Source organism: Diorhabda carinulata, chromosome 11 (genome assembly GCF_026250575.1).
Source record: "Diorhabda carinulata isolate Delta chromosome 11, icDioCari1.1, whole genome shotgun sequence".
NCBI lineage: Eukaryota > Metazoa > Arthropoda > Insecta > Coleoptera > Chrysomelidae > Diorhabda > Diorhabda carinulata.
The window spans coordinates 2,663,768-2,680,528 of NC_079470.1; positions in this window are offsets into that span (position 1 = coordinate 2,663,768).

A 16,761-nucleotide genomic window follows, 5' to 3' on the forward strand; every position below is an offset into this window, starting at 1 on the left:
GATTTTATAACTGATATGTTTGTTGCAAACTAATGTGTATAATGTTTACTGTTAGAACGATCAAAATGTGCAATTACAAGATAATAATCAGCAATAGTAGTGCACGAATAGGTGGCCGGCAACACGTGGTTCAATAATTTGAAATTACATAAAGTTATGTGAAAAAAAATTGGCACATGACCATGCTCAAGCATTTTTATGCGTTATCAAACTATTAATATGGCCTTACAAATCAAATGATTTAGAAATTAATAACTCATCCTGCTGATTAATGCTGATTTTGTAAAAGTTATCAGTTACAGTTATACGAGGTTTGCTACTCAAATTTTGAAATATGGCAACACCGATGTGAATATGTCAAATTTCACATTGCCTGAAGTTTGACATTTTAAATGATGAACGTACTCAGAACGTGTTGTCTTACTAGTGCTATTTGAGTTGTTCACAGATACACATTCATCTTGGTCAATCAATTAAATCGCAAACATTTCCATACGATGATTTTCTTTGACTTTCGATGTGGATTAAACCACCAGCAGTATGCCGATCAACTCGCTTAGTCTTTTGGTGATGAAGCAACTATCTCGAGCCATCATGATACGCTGATTTTCAGTTGTAGTCTTTGTTACATGACGAATTTTGTGAAAGTCATCTAAAATCGGCTGTTATACCAATAAAAAATGCTACGCGTATCGATATTGCAAGATCGTTATGTGACACAGCGTGAAATTAAGTTATTATTTCAAACAAAAAAGTTTTTGAATAGTCCAAATAACGAATTGATGAGTCATCCACCGTACAGTCCTTATTTGGCGCCCAATGATCTCTTCTTATTCACACAGATCATCCTTGTATGACACTCAATGTTTTCTTCTTATCACCGCAACGTTTTTGTACGCTTGAAGAAGCGGTTGATGCATTGAAATCACATATTTTGGAGGTACCTCAATTAAAAAGCCATGACAATTGGTTCAAACGTATATATACATCTGTTATTAATATTTAAAAAAAAAAAACAATGACCCGTATCCCGTTGCGGTATCAATTGAAAGAAAAATTAATTGTCCTCTAAAATTTTACGTTCATGTCAATCATATTATCAAAATTCCCACTTGGACGTTCAAGCGCACTGATTTCTTGTGCACTTATACCATTATAAACTTCGAACGTCGTTCTGTGGTAAATGACGGTAGAGGGTAAACCAATCAGGTTCAATATTCTAGAAGTATTACGACTGGTGATGGAAAAAGTGAACGTCTAGTTTGCACACGTTACGCATAATCAGCGTTTTGTAATTTGGAGTTATTAAATCATTGAAATGATTATAGGAAAGAATTAAATTAGTTTCGAGATGGGGCATTGAATTTGGAGGTGTGTACATGCACAGCATTTTATCTAGTTATTTCGCTTAAAAAAGAAATCTACATAGTTAAGTCGGGAAAAACCATGAACAACATCAATTGTTAACAATTTCTTGACTTTGAATCTACATCTACTACGTAGCTGTGTTTTTTTCCACTGTAAATGCGTGAAATTTATTTTTTGTATGAGTTTATATATGAAAAATGTTGGAAACTTTTAGTTGCGATCGCTCTATTTGAAGAATATTTAAGGTGTAATATTGCTTTTTTAACAGACAAATACAATTCGGACTGATAAAAGTGAACAAAGAGAAGGATCCATCAAAAGATATGACGTGTTAACTATTCAAGTGAAAAATTCATTCATCCATTATCAGATACTCGATAAAATGTGAAGGAGTAGAAGTAGAGAAGGCTCAAAATAATGAGATCTATTTTTTTTAAAATATGTCTCACAAAACAACGTTGTCCTTTTCAAAACACTTTGTCCCCTTCGAAACACTGTACATGACAGATTCTTCCTCGTTGCAATCTGGACCTCTTCAATGTTATAAAATTGTTCGTAGTTAATACGTGGAAATAAGTGAAAGTCACTCGAGGCTAGGTCAGTAAGTTGAATTGGATAGAATTATCAAATTATCAAATATCAAAATTCTAACATTTCTCTTTCTCTGCTATGACACATATCTTGTACCATTTTGTCTATTATCTGATCATACGTAACCTAATCTAGCCTAACATAACCTAACCTAACCCAACCATAGTAATATAGAGTAGGGGTCAAATGAGCCCTCAGCAAAGAATCAAAAAAGCGCTCCGGTATAAACAAATAAAACAAAGCAGGCCATTCAGCAAGAAACATACTGGGACATCCGGTAAAGGTGAAACAAACCATCCTGTAAGACTCTGGAAACGTAAGGGGGCATATCCACAAGCTTAAAGATATGAAAAGACTACGAGGGAAAGTAATCAGGCTCGTTGATCTTTACCACATCGGAATATCTACCCTCCTCTCGGAGTTGTTCCTTTCAACCAAATTTTGTTTTTGTATCAGGGGGGAAGTGACAATCAGTGTTCTCAATAGTCAAACAATTTAAATAACGTTTCACAATAAACAACAATAAATATTGAAAGGACCCAGATTTTACTCAAAGTAACCGAACATTGAAAAAAACGAACTTTAGAAATGGCGTTATATATAACAGCCGATAGTAGTTGCTTTCCAATTGCACAATTGTATCAATAACTCTAAGAAATAATCATACTCATCACAAACAATGTTCGATTAGAAATGTTTGATTGGGTTTCAATACCTCCTGTAAGTATTTTCAATAAATAATTACAATCTACGATGATGTTTTTCAGAATGTCTCTTTATGGCGAACGGTTTTCTTGACACGTACAACGATCTAAAAATCTTTATATCTCCTGAACCATAAATTTTATCGAGTTGATCAAAGAGTACCTTTTAATTGATAAATCTATCGAAAAAAAAAGCTTTTTTGCTATCTTTAGATTGTACAGGTTGTCCCTGTAGAAGTAACGGATTTTTAACCATTGGGCATAAACCGCCCATGTCCCTCATATAGTAGTGTAGAATTATTTATTTCGTCATCCAAAATTCATAATGTTCGAATGTATAATTTAGTAAATATACTTAAATATATGTTTTGATTTCGCAACTTCAAAGGCCCAAAACTCAGAAACGAGAAAACGAATTTGTCACAGCACTATTTTCATGTCATCTACTCAATCCCAAATTTTTTTCATCAAGTCCCGGAGCACCCCGTATCGGTATAAGAAATAGGATTTTGAAAATGCTGTGAACACAAAAATTCTGCAGTAAATGACAACGTACTATATATTTCTAATCAATTTCTACACCTTAAAGATAACTATTAATAACATCTTTATCCTCAATTCCTTGATGAATTCGCTCCAAGACAGTTTTCATTAACCAGGTATTTGACAAATGAATGGGTCTTAGGTTTGAATTATATTAAGTAATAAATTTTCGAACGTGTCTGTATTGAAATTAATCAAGGAGAAAATTTTATATATTTCAAGTAATTTAGCAAGGATTATCCTATAAGTTTCTTTGAAGGAGAATTATGTATTGAAATATCGAATCTAAAACCTGAAAAATCATAAGAAATTTATCGATTAATGTGTGGAATCTGATGTGAGAAAATAATTCAACCCTCATAAGGCTTAGAGGGGCACAAACGTACCCAAAGTGAACATTTTTGTGGTATTTTATGCAAAAAGTACTTTTTAGGATGATGTGTAGCTGATTTTATTTGATACCTTTTCCAAATCTGGTAATTTTCTACTTTTATTCGTTAATTATTTCTGACAAAAGTTCTGTTTGAAGTTATTTATTGAACTTCATAGACAAATGCCCTGGAATTTTGGGGGGATACCCTTCGTGCATGAAGGTATAGCCAGAAAGTCTGTTTGTGCTTTGTGTCTATAGTGTTTATAATAAATGCTCCTAAACGAATTCCGGTCGACATACATATGACAGATGGAGAACTAATGTATTTTTAGGAGAATTACGGCCCAAAGTATGAAAAATTGTTAGATCCAGAAGAGGCGAGTGATGTAGAGTCTGTAGATCATATATCTGACGATGAAGAAGAGGATGATATGATTACTGATAACGATGATGTAGAAGGAATGATTGAAAACAAACAAAGTTCAGTCAAGTAGTTTTCCGTCTACTATGTATCTGAAGATGAAAGTTGTTGGTCAAAGATACCGTTGAAGTAAAAAGAAGGCAACAATATAGAGTAAGAAAGAGCTGACACGTATCAGTTCTAAAGTCACCAGTTATATATGTATATATGTATATGCCTCTCTATTGTTTTAATGTTAAGATATATTGGACATCCTAGTAGAAGAAACAAATTTTAAAAAATGGAATTGTGGTCAACCTACAAATAAAAAGCTTCATCCCCAGAATTTTTTTTTATTAACTGCAGTCACAGTAATAATCTGACCAAAGTAGGATATTATGTAGTTTAGCTGATTTCAATAGATACAACAGAACATGCAACAGAAATAACAATCAGTAAACACTATACATTTTGATAAACCTTATATACTCGAGCTAATAACAATAATTATTGAAGAACTTACTGAAATTGAAGTTTTTAGATTAATTAGCAACATTTCATGGTTCAAGAATCAACTATAGTCCAACAACACCATAGGCAATAGGATTTATTTTTTTATTTAGAAAGTTTTTTGAAAAGAGTACGGAACAACATTTGATCAGATTTAAGTAAGAGCGAAGACATTGGACACTGTCAATATGGATGAAACAGTAGAATTAGCGAAGCAAACTTGTTCAGATGAAGATGTCAAAAAATAGTTATTAAGCTTAATGATGAACTCAAGGAATTATCTGAGCAAGAATAAAACGAAAATATTGATAGTAGTTATTTCGAATAAGAGCAAAAAGAACTTTCGATTTTAAGAGGAAATTGATCACTATAATTAAAATTATGGACCAATTCGTTAAAAATTATCTAAATTTTGGCAGGAGTTCATAAGCGAGACGGGATGTTGTGGATGCTTTATTCACTCATCAACAATTTCTAATAGAATGCAAAAGGAAAATGCTGACTAAATTAGACGCATTCCTAACAAAAAGGCAGAAAATTTTGAAATATAATGATCTGACTGACTCCGTATTTTATCTGTTTCTATAAGTATTATCGTTTATATCCTTTTCATTTTTGTAATAAATAAATGTTTCATTTTATTTTTATTAAAAAAAATATAATTTCCAAGTTTAATTCCATACCAATTCGTGATTCATCTAGAGTTACCCACTATATGTTTTAGCAATATTATACTATTTTTCATTAAATTATACTTTTTACTATGAAAAAAACAATTTTACAAATTACTATTTTCAACATAAAATTGTGAACACATTATTATATGGTATACGTAGACGTTCATACAAATTTGTTTTTATTTAGTCAGAGGGCGCTCACTGCTCAGTGCAGCGGGGCCACAAACAAATCACACTTTTTCTGTTTCCGAACGAGTCTGTCAATGTCAAATATTCAAGACTGTCACTCTCTGACAGACATGTGAGAGTGTGCGTTTTGTTTTACCACTTTATTAAAATCCAATTTTACTTAATAGGACACCAAATTGTAATTACTTTATCTGTTTGGATGTTGACTGTCCAATAGTTATACAAAATTTATTAAAGTTGGATAATAATGTAGTAAATAATGTAGTTCATCGTTACTTTCTTCAAGCTACTCATATATTAAATGTTTTCAATAAAACAATCAGAAAAGAAGGGGGAAATAATGTAACTATTTTAGATTGAAGAACATTATGACTGAGCTGATTCAAAGAAAAAATCATAAGTGTTTTGGCTATATAACAAAAAAATATTGAAGACTATCACAAAGTCTTCCAAAGAAGTTATTAACAGAATTATTGATAACATACTTCTTATTTATAAGGGTAATTTGTATTTAGAGAAATAGTTCGACTTCTATCAGGCTTTCTTCAATTAGCTGTTTGTCATTGAATTCTTTGGTCACATTTGATCATTTTGATAAAATTATAAATATATATAGATTTAACATTGGTATGGATGATTTATATCCAGAATTAAGAAATTTCAAAGTAATTTATGAAAAAATATCAGAAGACAAAGACTTTCTTGAAATAATCACTGGCCAAAAGTGGAGCGATTTATTAGTAAAACAAGCCATTACTGTTGAGATTGAAGATTGGCACGGACCACTAAATATAAGTGCTGTATATTGTCCCCCAAAGCAATGTATTTGAAAAGAACAATTTGAAAACTTCTCCAATACACTAGGTTTTATTTCTGGAGGAGACTATAATTCAAAACATACCCACTGGAAGTGGTGACTACGTTAAACAATTGTATATACAAAACAATAACCTAAATTTGTACTCTACTGGAGAACCAGAATTCTTGCCCATAAACTCAGATAAATTGCCAGACTTAGTAGACTTCTGAGGCACAAAAAGTATTCCAAATAATTCGATCACACTTAGCTCATGTCTGGATTTACTCACCCATTTAAGTCCAACTAAGCACTGAAGCAATAGAAAAAAGAAACCCTGATAATTAAGCAATAAACACAAAAAAAGGGGGAAAATGCCGAACAATACTCGACAATAAAATTAATTTGAATATACCCTTAAAAACAAAAGAAGATATTAACGAAACAGTTGAATAATATACAAAAGATATCCAAGGTAGTGTTTGGATAGCTACTTCAAACAAAAATGATGAATTACCTACCATAATAAAGGAAAAAATAGCCGTAGAACGAAGATATAGAAAAATCTGGCAAAACACTCGATCTCCTCAAAATAAAACGTATCTTAACAAATCACAACAAGAGCTGAAAAGAACGATGTTAAAACACCGGGATATATACCAAAATATTTAAGCAACGCAACGGCAACGCAAACCACAGACACAAACCTTCACTCTGAAAGGCAACCATAAAATTAACTAACCACAGCTACATCACCCCTACTTAGTATAGAAGAAAGTAATAGAGCTAAGAATAGCGAGGAAGCAGCACTGTTTGGCAAGCATTGGGAGATGGTCATTCAGCCGTTTCCAATGGATCCAAATGAAAACAAAGATGCTGAAATTATTGAATTTTCACAATCCCCTTCTCGGCTAGAACTTCCGATTGAAATATTTACCATAGTGCAAACGCTATCAGGATAAAACTAAATCTACTTAAAGCCGCTGGATACGATCTAATAACAGCTAGAATACTGCAAGAATTGAGTCCCAAGTCATAAAATACTTCACTTATATCTTTAATGCTTCGTTAAGGACGGCTCACTTCCTATCACATTGGAAAGTGGCACAATTTATACTACTGCTCAAACCAAGCCTCTGGAAGACGTGAAATCATGTAGAGCTATAGGTCTGCTACTTAAAGTTAGCTACTTATTAGAAAAACTACTCATCGAAAAAATACAACCAATCATTGACAAAAGAAATATAATACCAAATCATCAATTTGAATTCGTCGCCTGAGAATCCTTTGCTACGCAGATGACGCTATACTTATAGCTGAAAATGAAGACGATCTACAACGCCTCCTTCATAAATTTAACCTGACGGCACAGAGACTTAACATGCAAATCTCATGCGAGAAAACACAAAGCATGGTAATATCCAAAGACCCAATAAGATGCAAGTTGGTAGTAAATGAGCGCATTATAGAGCAAGTAATGAATTTCAACTACTTGGGCGTAGAAACAACGAGCAGCAGAAACATAACGGACGAGGTAGATAAGCAGATCAAGAAAGCAACTAGAATATCGGGATATTTACGGGACATTATATGGAGACATAAATATATGAGCATAGAAAGTAAGACGCGAATCTACAAGACCTGTATCAGACCCATACTAACCTATGCCGCAGAAACAAGGGCAGACACAACACAAACAAAGAGAAAAATGAGAACAGCAGAGATGATGATATTACGAACAATAAAGGGTATCACACTCCACGATAGAATACCCAACACAGATACCTTAAGAGAACTGGGAGTACAAGATGTCGTTAGATGGGTAAGAGCAAGACGCCGACAATGGAGAGACCATGTAGAACGAATGGCTCCAGAACGGATTGCCAAATGGGCCAAAACACAGAAACCAGACACAAGACGCCCAATCGGTAGGCCCCTCAAAACGCTGGTACGATAGCTGGACATCGGCGTCACAAGAGGGCAGATGACAGACCTGACAGGACCTCGTCCTACTACAAGAAGAAGAAGATCAATTTGAATTCAGACACAAAAAACTAAACGAAGATTTTGAAAACAGAAAATATTGGACCTTTGACAAGGTTTGGCATGATGGCCTTTTATTTAAATCATAAAATCCTTGCCTATTAATCACTACCAAATCCCTCCATTTCTACCTCCATGACCGCTATTTCTTTGTTAACTACTATGATGAACAAACATCACTTCAGACAATAGAAGCCGGACTTCCTCAAGGCACTATCCTGAGAGCAGCTACATTTGCAAATGTCACCTCCATACTAGCATCACACAGAAATCCTATAATTTCATCAAATACATTACAGCCACTTTTGAAGGAGAAAGAAAAATGGCGCATTGAGGCAATCAAATCGAAGTCAGTCCAGGTAAACTTCACCAACCATAAAGGCAAATGCCCAGAAGTCACTCTAAACATTCAAGCCCTACCTGAACGTGATGATGACAAATATCTTGGCATGCACCTGGATAAACCTGGAAGGAAACACATATTCACCAAACGCAAACAATTGGAATTGAAATTATGGGATTCATACTGGCTGATAGGTAGGAAATCCCAATTATCTTCAAAAAACAAAGTACTCTTCGACAAAGCAATCCTCAAGCGGAGTCTCATTGTGGGGATCAGCAGCCAACTCCAATATTGAAATTCTGGAGCGATTCCAATCGAAGGTTCTACGAATTATCTTTGATGCTCCATGGTTTATGCAAACTTAGCTCGATTAGCCAAACGTAATAGATTTAATAATTAATTATAGCTGTAAAAGAAAGTAATCAATGGATTTATTTCGAGCATGTCCATTTGTATTGTATTGTCACATAATTTCATTATTGTAATAATTTTTTTAGATTGCAAATAAAGCGAGTAGTTGAAAAAATATTTACTTTTTGTTTTCGCTATCTCATCATTTACTGGAAGAATTTTTTCAGTACTTAATGCTAGGGGAAAGGATATAAATCTATTAATTTGATAAAATATGAGCCCATCATTTATTTAAATTCCAGTTATAAATGTGGTGAGGCGTATGAAGTTTTCAAAAAGATTGTGAATTAGTATGAGATGCTCTGAAAAATATGTATTTGCAACAATAAATGAATAAAATACCGTTCATTTCTCTAAAATACTGTTTAATATTCTACGTAGATCTGAATATACTTTATTTCCTCCAAAATAAGTTGGCAACCCTAGATCTATGTCCCCTGGCCTCATAATTTACATGTTAAGATAACCTTGTTTAGCGTTGTTTAGCATTATCCTCTATTTTGATGAAACGTATCCTACGCGTTAAGTGGGATCTTACTGTATTGCTCCTCAATCATTGTAGTAACACTCAAAAAATTAGCAATAATTAAATGTACATTAACACCATCCAACTCTAAATCGTAAGAACAACTATATTTTACATCTGAAAGCATTGCTAAATAAATTCTCCAAAAAGAATAAGGCGACAATGTCTGGCCGAAGAAGTTTCCAATTGGAATGTATCCAATATCTCACATAACACACTTACTATCCCAAAAATATTCCCACATTCGTTAAGTTATATAACCCTTTTAGCTTTTCATTTTATTTGCAATTCGATTAAATTGTCCGATCAATTGATGATGGTGAAGTTTCATAATATAAAATAATTTTAATCCTTGGAAATGATAATTTACCAATGGATAATTCCATTTGGCTGATTAAACACGTTTATTTTCAATACATTTGCAATATTCGGATGGTATTTAATTCGAAATATACAATTAATTTATTAATTTAATAAAATAAGTAATACTCTCATAATACTATTCTTATCTCTAGCACGCTATCTGATGGCAAAATTTAATATCAAAGTAGGAAGTCAATCGATAACAGCTGATTGCAAGCATACATTTATGTGGAAATAATTATATTTTTAATTTCATCACTCGATTGTATATTATTTCAAGTGAAAATTAATAACAATTAATATATAAAAACTGGAAAATTGTCTAAAAACCTTTTTTTGGTCATGTAATTTCCCAGCAAGAACAAAGAAAATTAGAGTGATTTTGAAACTTGTCGTAATGAGAAAATTAAGTTTTTCCATTCACCCTTGGTAGTTAAATTGTTATTTATGCAACAAATGAGCAAAGAAACGCTTTTTGTTCACAAGAAGGTTTGACGGCAATTTCTACGAGTGAAAAAAAGTTACTTTAATCGCGAGTTTTATACAAAATTTTTTCTACGTCTGTAGACTTGAAAGAACTCGACAAATCGTTTATCAATTTTCATCTTGTAATAAATAGTAATATTAAAAGTACAACTGTGAGCATTATTAATTTGAAGTGAAGAAGAAGTTATATTTCTATTGGTACTTGAATTGGCAACATTTAACGAAAGAAATAACATCATCTATAGTTGTATTAGTACTTATAGGATTGTTGGTAGGATCATGAACAGTTACAATCTTGCCTCTGTCAAGGATACCAATAAAGGCCAGGAATCAGCGGTAAAAAACGTCAAAGCTGTGGAATTTTGTCAATCAACGTCGATTTTCATGAAAATTCCACTTACTCCTTTATCCAAATCTTCTCTGACTCGAAGGGTGCTTGTTATTTTTTAGTAGTGAAAACTACCACTACGAAAAAAATTTAATAATCTTCGATTTTAGCATAAATTTGAGTAATATACAGTTTAAATGAATCATTCTTAGATTGATATTCTCAAACCAGTTTATGATTAATCGGGATATGCAACCTGTCCGAAAACCATCTTCCGAGGGTAGTAATATTGAAAGCTTTTTTTAAAGGCACTTATTATAATCTCGATATTCATGAAAATTTGATTTCAAGCCTCTTCTACGAAATCTTCCCTATGTCGAACCGGGTTTTTAATATTTTGGGTGGGAGTGTAAACTACCCCTTATTACATAAAAAAAATTCAAAATCTCATATTTTATGCATGTTTCGGGTGAAATGGAGTTTAAATGTATTATTCGTAAATCTATTCAAATGCTCAAACACATTTATGATGAATCGGATTCATGCAACTCTTCCAAATCATACCCTAATCATAAAAAAAGTTAAAATATAAATTTAACGATTCTTCAATAGTGAAAATAATTTAAAAGTATACGAGGATTTATTGATATCTAGTTAGCCTAGACAAGTTCCGTGGATAAACAAAATATTGCGTTAACATAGAAACGAACAGTAACTTAATGGTGTGTCAGTGTGAAGTTTGACGTCAAAAAAGTGAGCCAGAGTTACGCAATAAATTAAAAGAAAAAAGATGTCCACCGAAATTGTGAAAATCGAAAAATTGGAGTATTGGGCCATCATCAAGTATCTGTATTTGAAAGGGTTAAGAGGTAAGCAGATTTACGAAGATATGCTTGTGATTAATGTCCTTCGAATGCGACCATGAAAAATTTGACTGCAAGCTTCAAAAGAGGTAAATTTTCCATTGAAGATGATGACCGATCGGAAAGGCTAGTTTCTGTGTCAGTCCCCGAAAAAATCGATGCAGTTCATGACATGATTTTATCAGACCGTCGAATTGGTCTAAAACGGATATCTGAATGACTATATCATACGAACGCGTTCATTATATAGTTCACGTCAATTTAGACATGAGAAAAATTGCTGCAAAATATTTGAATGTTGACCAAAAGCGTGCAATGGTAGAAGCATCGCATTCGATCTGTGCTCGATTTGAAAACGATGTAGACTTCTCAAACCGAATTGTTACTATAGATAAGACTTGGGTACATTTCTAGGATCCAGAAACAAAGCAACAATCGATGGAATAGCGACACTCTGGTTCTCCAAGACCAAAGAAGTTTCGTGATGATTTATTTTTTTGATAAAGGTAGAACAATAATTGAAGATTACTTTTCGACATTACTGACGACTCTATGGGAAAAAATTGAAGAGAAAAGATGCGGAGGGCTATCCAAAAGTGTTTTGTTTTTGAAGGACAACGCCCCTGCACACAAATCTCATATTTTCATTCAAAAAAATTCGTGATTTAGTGTTTGAATGACTAGAATTAAAAGTTCGTAAATTTTCTTCGAAAGAGGAGGTAATAAAAGCTGTGGAGGTTTGGTTTGCAAAGTAAGAAGAAACATTTTTTTTTTTTAAATTTTGTTTGGTTCTATAGTAGGCTAAGAATTTTTCAATATATCCTTGTATTTTTATCGAATTGAAAATCAAGTGCTGCTTTCTTAATATTTCAACCCTAATGAAACCCACCTTTAATCAAAAATTTCAAAATTGCAGTTTAAATATTTTTATAGAAACAATAAAAAAAATAGAAATAGAATATTTTTAAAATCAATAAAATTTTTTATTCAGAAAATAATGTGAAAAACAATTTTGAATAATCATATTTCATCCTCACTAATATCCTCTCCTCGTTCGTGTCAGCTGTTGCTTCATTGTACGCTCCACGTTCCTCTTTCTCCAATGGTCCAAAATTCGTACTCCGAAATTAAAAAATAAGCAGTTGGTTTTTCGACAATAACTTGCTCAATTTTTAAGCTAGAAACTAAGAAGCGTTTTGTGGGAGATTTCAAGTACTTTAACGTCATATCAATTAGAACTTTCTACAACCCCAGGTCTCGAAAAACGTGCAGCTTGAAGGGATTGCATACGAGAAAGTCACATTTGGTACGTCAATGCAAACTTTGAAGTTATATATCTCCTTTAATTTTCATGATAGATAGATTTCAAAAAGCTCAAAATTCTTGACAAGAAAAACTCTACAATTAATATTTGAAATATTTTCTCATTACATGAGTACTTTTTGGTTTATTTAAGAAGAATTAATTTTTTTTCAAAATTACGGAAATGCAGTGCTCAATTTAATCAATTATTTTTTCTAAAATAAGCCTTCAAATCTTTTTTCAAAAATTTTATCAAGTTATTTGAGGTTAAAGGCTTCGAAGTTCCCCAAAAATAACCATCCTTCAACGAGCATTAACTCTGTTATTATTGAATTTGCAGAGGTCGTTAGAAAGCAAATCTCTTTGTTTTTTTATAAGCTAAATTTTTGTTTTTGATGATTTTGCTAATAAAATGAAAAATTTTAAAGTTATTCATGAAAAATGGTAAAAACATGTGCATTTTTTCAATGAAAAGTTAGCAGTTTCAATCGTTAATAACTCTAAAAGTACCAACTTTAGAAAAAAATGTTTGGATAAAAGTTGCTTATAATTAGTGAATCTATCGACCTATGAGATTATTTTGATTAAATTAATTTTCATCTCCAAGAAGGAGTTGGCTTTCACTCCCAGTGCTCAGGTACCCTTCGGCACAGGGTAGATTTTGAATAAGGTTATAGATACTTCACATTCATACCAATTTTTCAAGAAAATTAACCTTAATTATAAAAATTCCACGGGAAATCGGCTGGTACCTGGCCTAATACCATGATTATAGTTTTTGTCCAATATTGTGGAACGAAAATTCTAGAAGCTACAGTGAGGGCTAAATATAAGCTTTCAACTTATTGAATATAATACATTACCTCGATTGAAGTGCTAAGAACCGAAAAAATAGAAGGAATGTATCAAATTTGAAAGGATATCTAAACATCCAAACAATAAATACAATAATTTGTATTTATTCCTAAATTCAAACCTGGCAAAACAGGGCCATTAGTATAAAAATTTAGGAAAAATATTACTCTTGAACGATCTTGATTTTTTATTGAGAAGAATAAATAATAATGAATTTTTCAGATTGTCAATAATGTTCGATGAAATGCTCGATTTTTTTCAAATGATATTCTAGGTAGAGAAACTAATGAAAATTTGTTATTGGATATTCAAGAAAACAAGGGTCAGAATTAAGAGAATTAAAAAAAACTACTGTTTCTACTTAGTGTAGCTCATGGAAGTATTGCCAGCTTACGGTGAGATATGGCAGATCGTATTAGTATTAATAAAATGATCGTACATATCAAGTCTTATAAAAATCATAGACTCAATATTAATGATAGATGAAGCGACATGTAAATGGAATTATACTGTTACAGTTTACCACTCTCTATCTTTCTCTACTCGTCAATTGAATCAAAATTTGTTTCTTCCCACTTTTTCTTTGCTATCATTCAGAACGTCATAATAATAAACAGAGTAGAATACAGCTGAATACAGAGTGGTATACTGATGTTTTTTCTCTCTCTATCAGCAGTTCGTGTCCACTTGAAGAAGCTCTAATACTTCACTCTCTATCTTTAATATTAACTCTATGATAAAAATACATCTTATGATCAGTTTCCAACTTGTTCAATGTACAATGAAAATAGAAAAATTTACCTCCTGGATGAAACGTGGGTAAACGCTGGATATACTAAGGATTCGGGTGGACTCTTCCATACAATCCTCAAAATAAGTATACTCGGTGTTTGTAATAAGATGTTACTAAGATGGAATTTCTGGAACCGTTGGTGATAACCCTCTGTTTACACCACCACTACATCAACACTAACGATTACATTGTCTGACGCGCGTTTCGATAATCAAGTTATCGTCTTCAGACACTGAAGGCTTACCTTCTGAAAGACAGAGACTGAAGGTTTACTTTAAGAAGACTATAACTTGGTTATAGATAATATAATTGTGTTGGTGTAAACTGTGTATTCATTATTGATCTGCTGTATAAAATTATTTCTTAAGTACGGTGCTGTTACATGCTCGGCTTTGACGTTTTCAGCCCTGATCACGAGCTTGTTCTTAGCGTGCCGTATCAAGTCCCCTTGACTTTGGCGATTAACATTGCACGAGCACTTTGTTTTGGTTTACTATTTTTCTTCGATAAATAGACTTTAATGACAACTGACTGGGACCCAACAGACATTAAGTTCACAGTGTACCTTCATCTCCTTCATATCATTTATTATGTTATCGTTGATGAGTAAATTCATGAACTGACAACGTATTTTCAAATTCAAAATAGGAGAATATGTACATCCATTCTGTTGTTGCACAACTGAATTTTAGTACATTAATAGAATTTTCCATTATGGGATTAAATGTATCAGAGAAACTTCATAGACAACAATGGGGCAATATACGTTTTATAATGGATATAATTGTATTTTACATTGAATAACAAAATCCGAGGATTGATATATATCCCTAATTTTCAAATTGTGGCGATCGAAGCTTAAACAAAATATATGGCGGAAATTACAGTAATGGGATGAGGCGAATGAACGATATTGATTTCCTATTAAACAACATTGATTATAATCATTTGGTTGTGCTGGAGAATAAGATCATTTTGTTTCATTAATTCCTACAAAGAGTAGACGGAAAAACAATGAATGAAAATACGAGGTCTGGCTATTGAATAACGAGACTGCGCATCTAGAGGACGCCCTATACGTCTCCGTTACTATTATAATATTTGTGCAGTAGAAGTCTCGTTGTACAGATTGGCTTTAGACAGAAGCAGGCTACAATAGATCAAGTACATAGACCTATTGATCAAGCTGAAAAATGAATAAGAAAAAAGACAAGGCATCTTCCAATTTCATCAAGTACACCTCTTCATAAAACAAGTTGATTCTAATGAAAAACTTCGATATATAAGGTATTTAAAGAGAAATCAAAAAAATTTAACAAGGAAAATAGATATCCTTGTGGTTTATATTTTCAAATTATGTCGAGCTCTACAAATTGTTGCCATTACAAACCAAACTTCATTTATAAATCAAAGGTAAATCAAAGAGTAGCAGTAATTGTCGCCCACATTTTAAATTTTTCTTCAATAAACTGAGAAATATTCAAGATGAATAATAAGAATATTTCAATTCAAGATATAGTGAAAGTGATTTGGGTACTGGGTAGACGAAGCAAAAATTTTTTGCTTACATCTTAAATTTATCGTCAAGACTCCCAAAACTAAAAAAATGGAAAGTAGGTACTGTACGAGGATGATTCCAGTAGTATCTGAACTGACCTAAATATGACGGTAGTTGCATGAAAAATACACAGTATTAGAAAGTACATAATCCATACGGCATATGTTTCAAATTTGAAGACGCCACGTTATTTATAATTTGTTTAGCAGCCATCAATGGTGAACGTTTTCAGTGAATTGGTAAACATGGAAAAAATTCTTATATGATATAATAATTTTATTTGAAAGGCGTTAGCCCAACCAATATAGAAGTTGGACTAGATTCTACTCTGAGTGAGACTGCTCGTTATCAAATCAAAATATTGGGTAGCAGAGTTTAAACGAGGCCGTATGACTCGAGATGACGACTCCAGAACTGTTGAAGAAAATCCACAAAGTGCGTGAGCTAGCAGACATAGTGGTCATTTCAAATAGTGCAGTATATCGCTTATTAACTGGAAATTTGGACATCAGAAAGCTGTGCGCAAGATGGGTGCCGCGTTTCTGTGTTACCATCGAGAGTTTGGCAATATTCCACAGAAATAAAGCCGGATTGTTGCGCCGTTTCATAACCATTGATGTAACATGGATCCATCACTTAACACCCGAAACAAGAGAAAAATAAAAGCAATAGACTAGAAAGGAAGAACCGCCTTCAAAGAAGGCAAAGACCGTTCCATCTGCAGGCAAAGTCATCGCGT